Source organism: Borostomias antarcticus (genome assembly GCF_949987555.1).
Source record: "Borostomias antarcticus genome assembly, chromosome: 6".
NCBI lineage: Eukaryota > Metazoa > Chordata > Actinopteri > Stomiiformes > Stomiidae > Borostomias > Borostomias antarcticus.
Genome location: NC_140239.1, coordinates 21,765,613 through 21,777,737, shown reverse-complemented (window position 1 = coordinate 21,777,737; position 12,125 = coordinate 21,765,613).

Sequence of the window (12,125 nt, the reverse complement as noted above, 5' to 3'; positions counted from 1 at the left end):
AAAAGCTAGAGTGCAGCACCATACGTTTAAATGGGGAGCGCAGTTGCCGAACAAATCATCATACAGCGAAAAGTATAAGTCACACAGCTTAGATACTTACATTGTACGAATCAGCACAGTTGTGTGAAAGTTTTGATGTATAATATGTGTGTGAGCTTTCAAAACTGTAGGAGTGCCAGCAGTTTACAAAATGTGTAAATATTTTCAAAGCAACAGCTGCCACCACTCTAAAAACATAATGATACTGAACATTCCACCAGCAGTTTCAATGGCACAAAAATGACTATTAAAAGTTAAATTACTAAAAAACTATAAAAAATATCAAAAATCTGAATACATCCGTTAAAGAGCTAAATATCGTGAACATTTTAAAATTTGAATGAAGTTTCTAGCACAAAGTATGAAGAAGTTATAAAGGAGACAAAAAACGGGGAGAAGAAGAAGAAGAAGAAGAATAATAATAAAGAAATAGTGGGAATATCACAAGTTGGGCTAGCTTCTGCAAGCTAGCCCACCTAACTAGAAAGTACATTTCCTGGAGAAAATGTGAGGTGGGCTAGCTGCTGCAGCTGTATGTAACAGCTACTGCTAGAAATACTACGGACAAGGCAATCTCCATGCACCCACCGGCGAAGACCGTGCGTCTCTAGCCCACTCAGGGGCTGAGTTGTGGGGTCTGTGGCGTGGACAGTGGCATGGTGGTGAGACTCCGCCCCCTCAGGTCAGATCTGGTCGAGGACAGTGTACCCCTCTCCGGGCCACATACCCGCCCGCACCGGTGAAGACCATGTGTCTCTAGCCAAATCAGGGGCTGAGTTGTGGGGCCCGTGGCGTGGTGGTGAGACTCCGCCCCCTCAGGTCAGAGCTGGTCGAGGACAGTGTACCCCTCTCTGGGCCACCTATCCGCCCGCACCGGTGAAGACCATGTGTCTCTAGCCCACTCGGGCTGAGTTGTGGGGCCGTGGCGTGGATAGTGGCGTGGGGGTGAGACTCCGCCCCCTCAGGTCAGAGCCAGTCAGGGACAGTGTAGCCCTCTCCGGGCCACCTACCTGACTCAACCGGTGCAGACCGTGTGTCTCTAGCCCACTCAGGGGCTGAGTTGTGGGGCCCGTGGCATGGATAGTGGCGTGCTGGTTAGGCCCCGCCCCCTTGGGTCACAGCTAGTCGCGGACAGTACAGTGACCTCTGGGCAATTTCAATGCATCCACCAATGAAGACTGTGTCTCTAGCCCACTCAAGAGTTGAGTTGTGGGGCCCGTGGCGTGGATAGTGGCGTGGTGATGAGACTCCACCCCCTCAGGTCAGAGCCAGTCGGGGACAGTGTACCCCTCTCCGGGCCACCTACCTGACTCCACCATGAAGACCTCCGGGCAGTCTCCTTGCACCCACTGGTGAAGACTGTGTGTCTCTAGCTCAATCAGGGGCTGAGTTGTGGGGAATGTGGCGTGGTGGCGAGACCACCACGCCACCACGAAGAGAAAGAAAGAAAGAAAGAAACAAGGAAGGATGGAAGGAAGGATGGAAGGAAGAAAGGATGGAAGGAAGGAAGGATGGAAGGATGGATGGAAGGATGGATGGAAGGATGGAAGGAAGGATGGAAGGAAGGATGGAAGGAAGCAAGGATGGAAGGAAGCAAGGATGGAAGGATGGAAGGAAGGATGGAAGGATGGAAGGATGGAAGGAAGGATGCAAGGAAGGAAGGAAGGAGGGAAGGAAGGATGGATGGATGAAAGAAAGATACAAAGTAAGAAAGATGGATGGATGGATGAAAGAAAGAAAGAACAAAAGATGGATGGATGGATGAAAGAAAGAAGGATGGATGAAAGAAAGAAAGAAAGAAAGAAAGATGGATGGATGGATGGATGGATGAAAGAAAGAAAGAAAGATAGAAAGAAAGAAAGAAAGAAAGAAAGAAAGAAAGAAAGAAAGAAAGAAAGAAAGAAAGAAAGAAAGAAAGAAGGATGGATGGATGAAAGAAAGAAAAAGAAGGAAGGAAGGATGGAAGGAAGGATGGAAGGAAGGAAGGATGGAAGGAAGGAAGGAAGGATGGAAGGAAGGAAGGAAAGGAAGGATGGAAGGAAGGAAAGGAAAGGAAAGGAAGGAAGGAAGGAAGGATGGATGGATGGATGGATGGAAGGAAGGATGGAAGGAAGGAAGGAAAGAAGGAAGGATGGAATGATGGATGGAAAGGAAGGAAGGAAGGAAGGAAGGAAGGAAGGATGGAAGGAAGGATGGAAGGAAGGATGGAAGGAAGGAAGGAAGGAAGGGAAGAAAGGAAGGATGGATGGAGGGAAGGAAGGAAGGAAAGAAGGATGGAAGGAAGGAAGTGAATGAATGAATATGAATGCTACCACAATAGTCATAAAAGGGTGCCTGTACAGAGAGCCTGCACGTGTCCCCAAATTCAAATCCCAACTGACACTGTGAGCATCCTCTCATTCACTTCAATGGAAAGGCATGTCCGATTCAGACAGCTCTCTCTCAAAAAGTATAAATGTCACAGCCTAGATATTGACACCGTAGGAATCCTGAGAAAATGCTGAACATTTTAGGATATGATACAGATGTGGGAACATAAGAATGTAACTTGACCCGCGGTATTCTAACAGGCGCTTTACGTCATTCCGCACCACCGCTCGCCTGCCCATAGGGGCGCAGTAATACCACTCATTGACCCATTGCTGGCTCGCACATTAGATGAGCCTACCGTTCTCAAACTCCTTGTTGTCTGTCTGGTTGTAATTTAATTATTACGAACAAAGCCTATCTATTTATAGTTTCTATCTCTGTAACTGTCGCCGGGTCTATATCTGTTAACTGTCGGGACAAGTAGAAGTTTAATACATTAGGCTGAGTGTTCTCATATGGAACATGGCATCAGGACGAGGAAGATGGCTAACGGAGATGACCAGAGATGTGTTTGAAATGGTTCACTCACTCCCTCCCTATTACCATGGATGTATTGAGTGCGACTCATAGTGAACTACATGGGGAATGATTTAACAGTTTTGGGACACATGGAATGTAACTGCGTAAGATATTCATGACTCAAACAAGCAGACGCGCCGATCACTGATGGCAGCAGGTTGAAATATCAGGTAGTATTCAGGTTCCATGTTTAGTTGAATGATAAATCCCATATAAATGGTTGGAATTCTAATGATGTGCAAGTGTGATTTTGTCAACTTAATGCTGTCTGCTAATAGCAGGCTGTGAAGCTGCACGATGAGACCGTGATAGCACGTTAGCTCACGACAGCAGCTTCCATAATATTAACGGTAGCTGTCGGTGGCTAAAAAGCAGATAGATAACTTTACAACGTTGATTCCTGTAGCTATTTTGATGCTATAAGTTCAACTTCTGTTTCTCGGGCAGGAACGGAGACGAACTCGCATTAGCAGCAAAGCAGCTAGAGGAATGATCGCGCGGTCTCTTTAGCCCTGAGACCATCAGGCAGGCAGCAGGAGGTCGTTGAAGGCTTTATATATTATTATGATATTATGTCTAATAATACATTCGTTGAAAGTAGGCTACACAGGCTGATCTACTATACGGAATTGGACCGAGGAGTGTTCTCATATGGAACTATGCTGCACACGCCCGCCCGCGACAAGAGCTGAATTGTAGTCAGCTTGCCCCGCTGCGCGCAGGACGCGTGCGTCCCCCGCTCCGAGCAGAACGCAGGCGGAATGTCGCTCCCCGTCTGAAACGGCCTTGACTCCTGGAATCCCAAGGTCTTTCATATTGAAATTATCTTGATGGCCTGGGAAGAGACGTGTTAAGGGAGTGCATCAGTCGTGAGCCTTGACAGTAGGCTACCAGCCTGCGCTGCGCTCAGAACAAAGTTGGATGAATGGATGGACTTTTTGGAATCCTGCAAAAATGTTTATTGCGCTCTAAAATCATGAAAGCATAAATGTAAAAATGCAGCAACAGAAGTAGGCCTAGTCTAGATGAGATGGTGGTTTAAATGAATGGCAACACATAAATTCAATGGCCGGTCATGGCAAAGCACCCGCTAACGCAGGCTACCCCCCTCCCACGATCCAGGGAAACCGGTTCCTCCAGTTTATTTGAATATAAAAGAATTTTTTTGGGGGGGGGGGTTACAATAGTCTAGTCCAGGTTCGCTGGAGGACCTGTATTTTCAGTGTTTGCTGGTAGCGGACTGCATCGATCAATGCAATGACTCTTCAGTTTTACCCTTTTCATCAATAAAACATCATTTTTACAACCATGTCTCATTGATTGGGAAGGCATTTAGAGCTGCCGGTCTATTAGCCTACATTCGGACTCAGAGGATGACATAACTGTTTATTGAGAAACAATTGGCTATATAAAGAAATACCACAATGCATGTAGTCTAGATATATTAGGCTACATTATGGTTATACACTTTATGGTAGACTGCCCTCTCGCTCGCTAAGCAGGCTACATTGTGGCTGTTTTGTTCATCGCCTATAGGCTACACATTAGAAAAATGTTTTTTTTTATATAGACCTAGAAGGAATCATTTCCTATTTTAATACAATTCAAATTCTGCTTAGAGGGAATTATTTTCAACGGAGATTATGACCTGAGCATAATTAATAATTATCTAAGTTAATATAGGCCTATGAGAACGCAACGCTTTTTACGATAGGCTAGGCCTATGCGTCTTGTGATTGTAGGCTACTGTAGCCTAGGCTACAACTTAAGGCTTGCCCTATTGAATTCATTTTATAGCCTACTAGGCTACTCATTATTATCGAATTATCTAGTTGATATATGAATAAAACAATAAGCCGTTTTAATGGCTATGGGCTACTAGTTGTAGCGATGCGCTCTGCTCTTACGCACGGTTGAGGCGGCAGCTCAAATACACAGCCAACTGGAGATGTCGCGTCTGGGGAGGCTCTGTGTCTCTCCACCAGTCCCCAGCGAGTCCAAGCTATTCCCAATGAATAATACTTAGGCCTATTTATAATAGCCTACATAGCGCGAAACTGTTCATATAATAGGCTGTAGCCAGCGCGAAACTGCGCATTCCCTATAGCCGTTCATTGAACAGCTGGCGGCCGGTATAAATAAATTAAAACATACACGATATTTTGTTATTTGAATGATCTTGAATATATATATTCAAGATCATTCAAATAACAACATATTGTGTAGCCTATGTTTTTTTCATTTATAATTTAACAATAGGGGGTGCAACAGAACACAATTTTAGGGAAAGTCATTGACAGGCGGACTTCAATGTTTTATTAAAATATAGTTATGTGCAAATGAAAACCCACAATCGTCCTATGGACCTTACCCCGATTTTGGAAATCAGATAAAGGCGTTCACAAGACCATTTCAATAATCGCATTATTACAATTATCGGTTGATGTCTCACTGTCAAACCTGCCGCTATGCACAAGATAGTTAATGTCCGGATATGATTGGCAATGAGTGATCTTTACTCATGGCGACTATTTCAATTTTGTATGGATCCACAAGTCGATCAAGCTTATTTTTTCTTTGTATCGTGCTGAAGCCATATAGCCTACTGCGCTCAGACTTGGCTACATTATGCCCTGTCTTCAAATTTACTTCCGGGGTTTACGAGTAGCCTAACAGTTGAATGCGTTCCAGAAACAAAACGCAAAACCCTCACGTTCACCATATCTTTACTAACAAATATATTTACAATACTGTTATTTTGCGCATTTGACCAAACAGCCTCCACGTCTTGACCCGACGTCAGTTGCCGAGATAGATAGGCTACTGTAGGCCTAGATATATTATAGGTGTTCGTAATAATTAAATTACATCGAGGTGGATAAAACATGTGTTTGAGAACAAGGTAATAATAACAATTAAACGTTATTTGTATAGCCCCTTTCATACAGATACCTTCAGCTCAAAGTGCTTTACAACAGAGCATTTAAATTAAAGAATGTGAAATTTAATGATGCTTCATTCGTAGACTATAGGAGAAAAACAGAGCCCAGCCTGCTAAATCTACTCAAAGACGCCACCTGGCGGTAGTGCATCACTAAAACGAAATAACACCCGTCTGAAATCCCACGAGATTTCCAACGGGATTTCCCTGCCAAATACCGCGACGTGAAATGCTGCAGCAAGTTACATTCTTATGTTCCCACATCTGTATGTCCGTGTAGCTTAAAAACTGTAGGCATGGCGACGAGTTAGAAAAAGGGTAAAAATGCAAAATTAGCAGCTCAAAAGGTAGTGTGTGGGCCCATACGTTTCAATGGAGAGCGCAGTTGCCGAACAAATCGTCATACAGCGAAAACTATAAGTCACACGGCTTAGATACTTACATTGTACGAATCAGCACAGTTATGGGAACGTTTCGATATATAATATGTGTATGAGCTGTTAAAACTGTAGGCATAGCGACAAGTTAGAAAAAGAGTAAAAATGCAAAATTAGCAGCTCAAAAGCTAGAGTGCGTTGCCATACGTTTCAATGAGGAGCGCAGTTGCCGAACAAATCGTCATACAGCGAAAACTATAAGTCACACTGCTTAGATACTTACATTGTACGAATCAGCACAGTTGTGTGAATGTTTTGATGTATAATATGTGTGTAAGCTTTCAAAACTGTAGGAGTGCCAGCAGTTTACAAAATGTGTGAATATTTTCAAAGCAACTGCTGCCACCACTCTAAAAACATAAAGTTTCTGAACATTCCAAAAGCATTTCAAGCAGTTTCAATAGGACAAAAAAATGTTTTAAAAGTTAAATTTCTTAAAAACTATGAAAAATATCAAAAATCTGAATGGATCCGTTCAAGAGCTGAACGTCATGAACATTTTAAAGTTTGAATGAGGTTTCTAGCACAAAGTATGAAGAACTAGTAGAGGTTCAAAAAACGGGGAGAATAATAATAATAATAAAGAAAGAAAGAAAGAAAGAAATAGTGGGAATATCACAAGTTGGGCTAGCTTCTGCAAGCTAGCCCACCTAATAAAGAAATAGTGGGAATATCACAAGTTGGGCTAGCTTTTGCAAGCTAGCCCACCTAATAAAGAAATAGTGGGAATATCACAAGTTGGGCTAGCTTTTGCAAGCTAGCCCACCTAATAAGTCACAATTAAGCACTCCCTTACCGAGTCATTCCGTATTTCCACCCCATTCTTCTAGCAGCCTTCCCGATGGTCTTGGTAGATTTTCTGTATGTCTCTGGCTGACCGCTCGTCCTCGGCTTCAAGAAGTCCGTTGATGGTTTGCATGATCTGACTATATACAAATACAATGAATTATATTAGAACAGTGCCTTATATAATATAGATAGATGTCGGACAGCTAGTGTGCATTTATAGTCTAGGGCTAATACAGGTCTATAGTCAAGGTCTACTGTACCTTGTCAGTTTCCTTAGCCTGCGGGGTTTGGCCACTACAGGTGACTTGCTGTAGTGGCGCCGGACTGAATTAGCGGTCACATCAACCCCCATTGCATTCAAGACCGCTCTTATCTGTGTGGTGGAGTAGCCGTTCATATGGAGTGTCTTGATCTGCTCACTTTGCTCAGTTGAGATCTTCATCTTGATCAAGCGATGTTGGGTCTGCTGGTGAGGTCAGCTGCATGATCACAACATTTATCTTCACAATAAGGGGGCGGGGCGGAGGGAGCCGATGCGCTGTTTCCCAGAGCCTTCTTAGCCAAGGTACAAGGGATACTTTAAGGGCGGGCTGAACCCATCGTAAGCTGTCCCTTAGCGATGTGCTCCGTTCAAATGACCTAGTTGCATTTGATTAGCACATTATGGTCGATTAGGCTACATTAGCAAATACTTCGATGTGGCATTTACAGGACAATACAGGCTAATCGATTGGGCCTATAAAATGTTCACAATGAATGGAGGCCAAGCAATTTGTTTTCAATGGAATGGAAGCTAAAGACAATGCAAGAGCCATGAGCCGTTTTATGAAGTATAAATTAGGCTTTATAGCGCCCATATTATGACGAGACTTGAATATAACGAGACAGGCTATTGAACAGGTTTATGTCAGTAATGACGCAGAAGTTTGTACTTAACAATTAAGATTAGGGTGTGCAAATGTTCTTTTTACGACTACGCCGACGTCTGCCCATGTCTCGCATGTTGTCACTCTGTAACATCACCTTCAACAGATGAATAGGCCTACTATTTTAAACCTCGCTGCAGATATGGGCAAAATAGGCATATTAATTCATTACAAACGTTCATTTAAAACTCACTGAGGGACACCCTCAATTTATCCGTAGCCTAAATCGACGCAAGCCCTTAGCCCTATTTAACATAGCCTACTGAGACCAGTAGATGATGTAGCCTATGCTATGGAAAGAAAAGGCCTACTGTAGCCTTATGTCACTCTGCTGCTGTAACACCCCAAATCCCCAGTGGGGATTGATAGTTATTTTATCTTAATATAGCAAAGACAAATACATAAGTAAAACTTATGATCAGGCTAGCCAACGTTAACCCATACCCTAACACTGGCATTCATTGACGTCACCATGACCTAGTTGCATTTGATTAGCACATTATGGTCGTTGTCTGCATAAATAAAGGGAGAAAAAGTATTAGGCACACCAATTTAGGCTTAACAACAGATTTTTACTCAATGAGTGCTTTGCGTGTAGCCCATCGTTACAATGGCCTACCTTGAAAAAAACGATGCGTTGGTCCATTCCAGTTGTTTTTGTCACCATGACCTAGTTGCATTTGATTAGCACATTATGGTCGATTAGGCTACATTAGGCTACATTAGCAAATACTTCGATGTGGCATTTACAGGACAATACAGGCTAATCGATTGGGCCTATAAAATGTTCACAATGAATGGAGGCCAAGCAATTTGTTTTCCATGGAATGGAAGCTAAAGACAATGCAAGAGCCATGAGCCGTTTTATGAAGTATAAATTAGGCTTTATAGCGCCCATATTATGACGAGACTTGAATATAACGAGACAGGCTATTGAACAGGTTTATGTCAGTAATGACGCAGAAGTTTGTACTTAACAATAAAGATTAGGGTGTGCAAATGTTTTTTTACGACTACGCCGACGTCTGCCCATGTCTCGCATGTTGTCACTCTGTAACATCACCTTCAACAAATGAATAGGCCTACTATTTTAAACCTCGCCGCAGATATGGGAAAAATAAGCATATGTGACAGCGGCTGGTAATTTGGTCCGCAACTCGGCAAACCCCTAAATGCGCTAGAGGGCAAAATAAATCAAAAAACGTTTTTTTTTCGTTTTTTGTTTTTTTGTGTATTACCAAAGTTGAAGTTGTGAAGAACCCACTTACTATAGTTTTAGGTTCACGAAATACGTATAATTAGTCTGCAAACCAAGCTCGTTTTTAGCTGATTTCGAGCCGGGTTTGGGGGCGGGCAGATCGATTAGCATGATTTGGTTTCATTGGCTATTGCTTCCAGGTTCTCCGCCACCCACCCTTCCCCAACACGCCGGCTTTGTTTACATTCAGTCCCAAATTTAACAATGGATGCTACAGCTTTTGCTAAAGAGAAGACGGGGATGGCATCCAGAACATGGAAAGAGTTTTAATAGCAGCTAAAACTCCAGCAGAGCAGGATTCGTTCGTACACAGAGTTTTATTCTTGATGACCTGTGATACAGAGATGACTGTATCAGCAAAGCAAGTTGCTACCAAGCGCAGAGTTGCGTCGAACGACGTACCAGATTCACACCACCGCCAAGCATTCTGCTTTGCTTTGGGGTAAGCTGATCTTTATACTTTCTGTGCTGTTTACATTACATTAACGTTAGTCGTTTAGCAGAAGCTCCTTTCTAAACAAGTGACTAAGTCTAGCTAGCATAACAAAGGCACTAGCCCTAACTAACAAAGGCTAGCTAGCTAACGTTAGCTAACATGCTAGTTAGCTGAGCTAGCCCTTTGTTCCTAAACTAGCCAGCTAGTCTATTTAATCAACACATTCTGGTACTATTTTATCTATATGGAGTGCCAGTACTGTGGGCAATAGTTTAATGTACTTTCTTCCTTCTATTCTATTGCAGTTTTGATGCTGAGAGACCTGGCATGGTTGTGGCCAGAGAACACCGTGATGCACCGGCAGTCGAGTTTCAGCTGCTGCGCAAGCCTGATGTCCTGCCCCCCAGAGAAGGTCTTCTTGTGCAAGCCCCACCCCGACTGGACATGGCCAGACAGACGTATCTCTTTGACAAGATCAGAGAGTTCTGTTCTGATGAGGGACGAGACGTCACATGTCCCCCGCCAAACTCCACAGCAGCTCAGAACAAGACTGTCCGCTTGTAGATTCACTGCAGATCATCAGGACGGACAGCACTGCAGGAGAAAGGCCACAGCCTTTTCCTGTTTGTATACTGAAGCGTTGCTTGTTCTCTTGCACAGACTTGCCCACACTTGCACAGACTGCATTGTCAAACTATTGAATACTGAGCCGAGTACTGTTGTTATTACCTTGAGTATTGAGCTGGGGACTGTTATTACTTTGTTGTACACTTGATCACAATAAACACTATGCACCTTGTCTATAAAACAGACAACTGACTGTACACTTTAACACTTAGACTGTTGCCTTTTTTTGTACACTTTACTACTTATGCTTGTACTTTATATCATGTATGTGACAATAAAGAATGTTAAATTTGAACTTCATCTTATATTGTGTTGTGAATGCAGTTAAGAACAAGATTAATACTGACTCAAAGAGTGTGGGGTCATCAGTGAGAGAGCACCTCACTTGGTAGCCACTCTCAGGTAATACCCCAAGTTGACAGCCACTCTGACAGATAATGACAGATCGTCCAGTGGGGGAGTGGCTGGGGGTGCGGTTACCAGGCTATTGTTCACGCCCATTACCTGGCAGTCAGAGGTGTGAAAATGTTGGAGAACTTTGGAGGAGGAATTCTCAGCTAAGTTGATTTGGCAGTACTAGCATTCAAATAAGCATATCTTCTTCAACTATGTTCAGATTTCAATGTATGAGACCTCATTTGAAAGCTTACAATCTGCACTTTCATAATATGTTAAAAACTGAAAAATGACCATTGCCTAGTTGAGGACCAAATTACCAGCGGCGGTCACATATTAATTCATTACAAACGTTCATTTAAAACTCACTGAGGGACACCCTCAATTTATCCGTAGCCTAATTTGACGCAAGCCCTTAGCCCTATTTAACATAGCCTACTGAGACCAGTAGATGATGTAGCCTATGCTATGGAAAGAAAAGGCCTACTGTAGCCTTATGTCACTCTGCTGCTGTAACACCCCAAATCCCCAGTGGGGATTGATAGTTATTTTATCTTAATATAGCAAAGACAAATACATAAGTAAAACTTATGATCAGGCTAGCCAACGTTAACCCATACCCTAACACTGGCATTCATTGACGTCACCATGACCTAGTTGCATTTGATTAGCACATTATGGGCGATTAGGCTACATTAGCAAATACGTCGATGTTGCATTTACAGGACAATACAGGCTAATCGATTGGGCCTATAAAATGTTCACAATGAATGGAGGCCAAGCAATTTGAACAAACAATTTGATTAAAGGAATGCCGATTAGGCTATTTCGGCTATTTGGCATTCATTCACATTAGCAAATGGCCGGACAATCCGTAGAAACTAGTAGCCTATATGCCTAAGTCTTTTGTCTAGGCCTATTTCATGTTCCAATGTTCCAATAGTCCTTCATCAGTTCATCAATTCATCAGTTTGTTTTAAGCCCCACAACTTTTACCAAGAGGGCAAAATTAAGTCCACCCATTCACCCAACTTGTAGCCTCGCCTACTTGGTTCACCGCATCCTCGGGTCGTTGACGGGCCTCCCATCTTCTTAAATTATTTTTTTTCCCAGTAGTCCAAACTCCATATCCAATTCTTATTTTTAATCATTTACTCACTCAATCATTGTTCAATGATTACAGATCAGGATTGCTGACACAAACCCATTAAATAGCCTACCTCTCGTCATATTTAAGTCTCGTCATAACATGTGAGCTATAACGTCAGGGAACGGATGAGGGGTTTAACGAACTGATTATAAGGACTCTATTGAAAAATTTGGACTGAATTACATAATTTAATAGAAAATATTATTCAAAAAGAAAGGAGCAGGATAGCTGGGACGT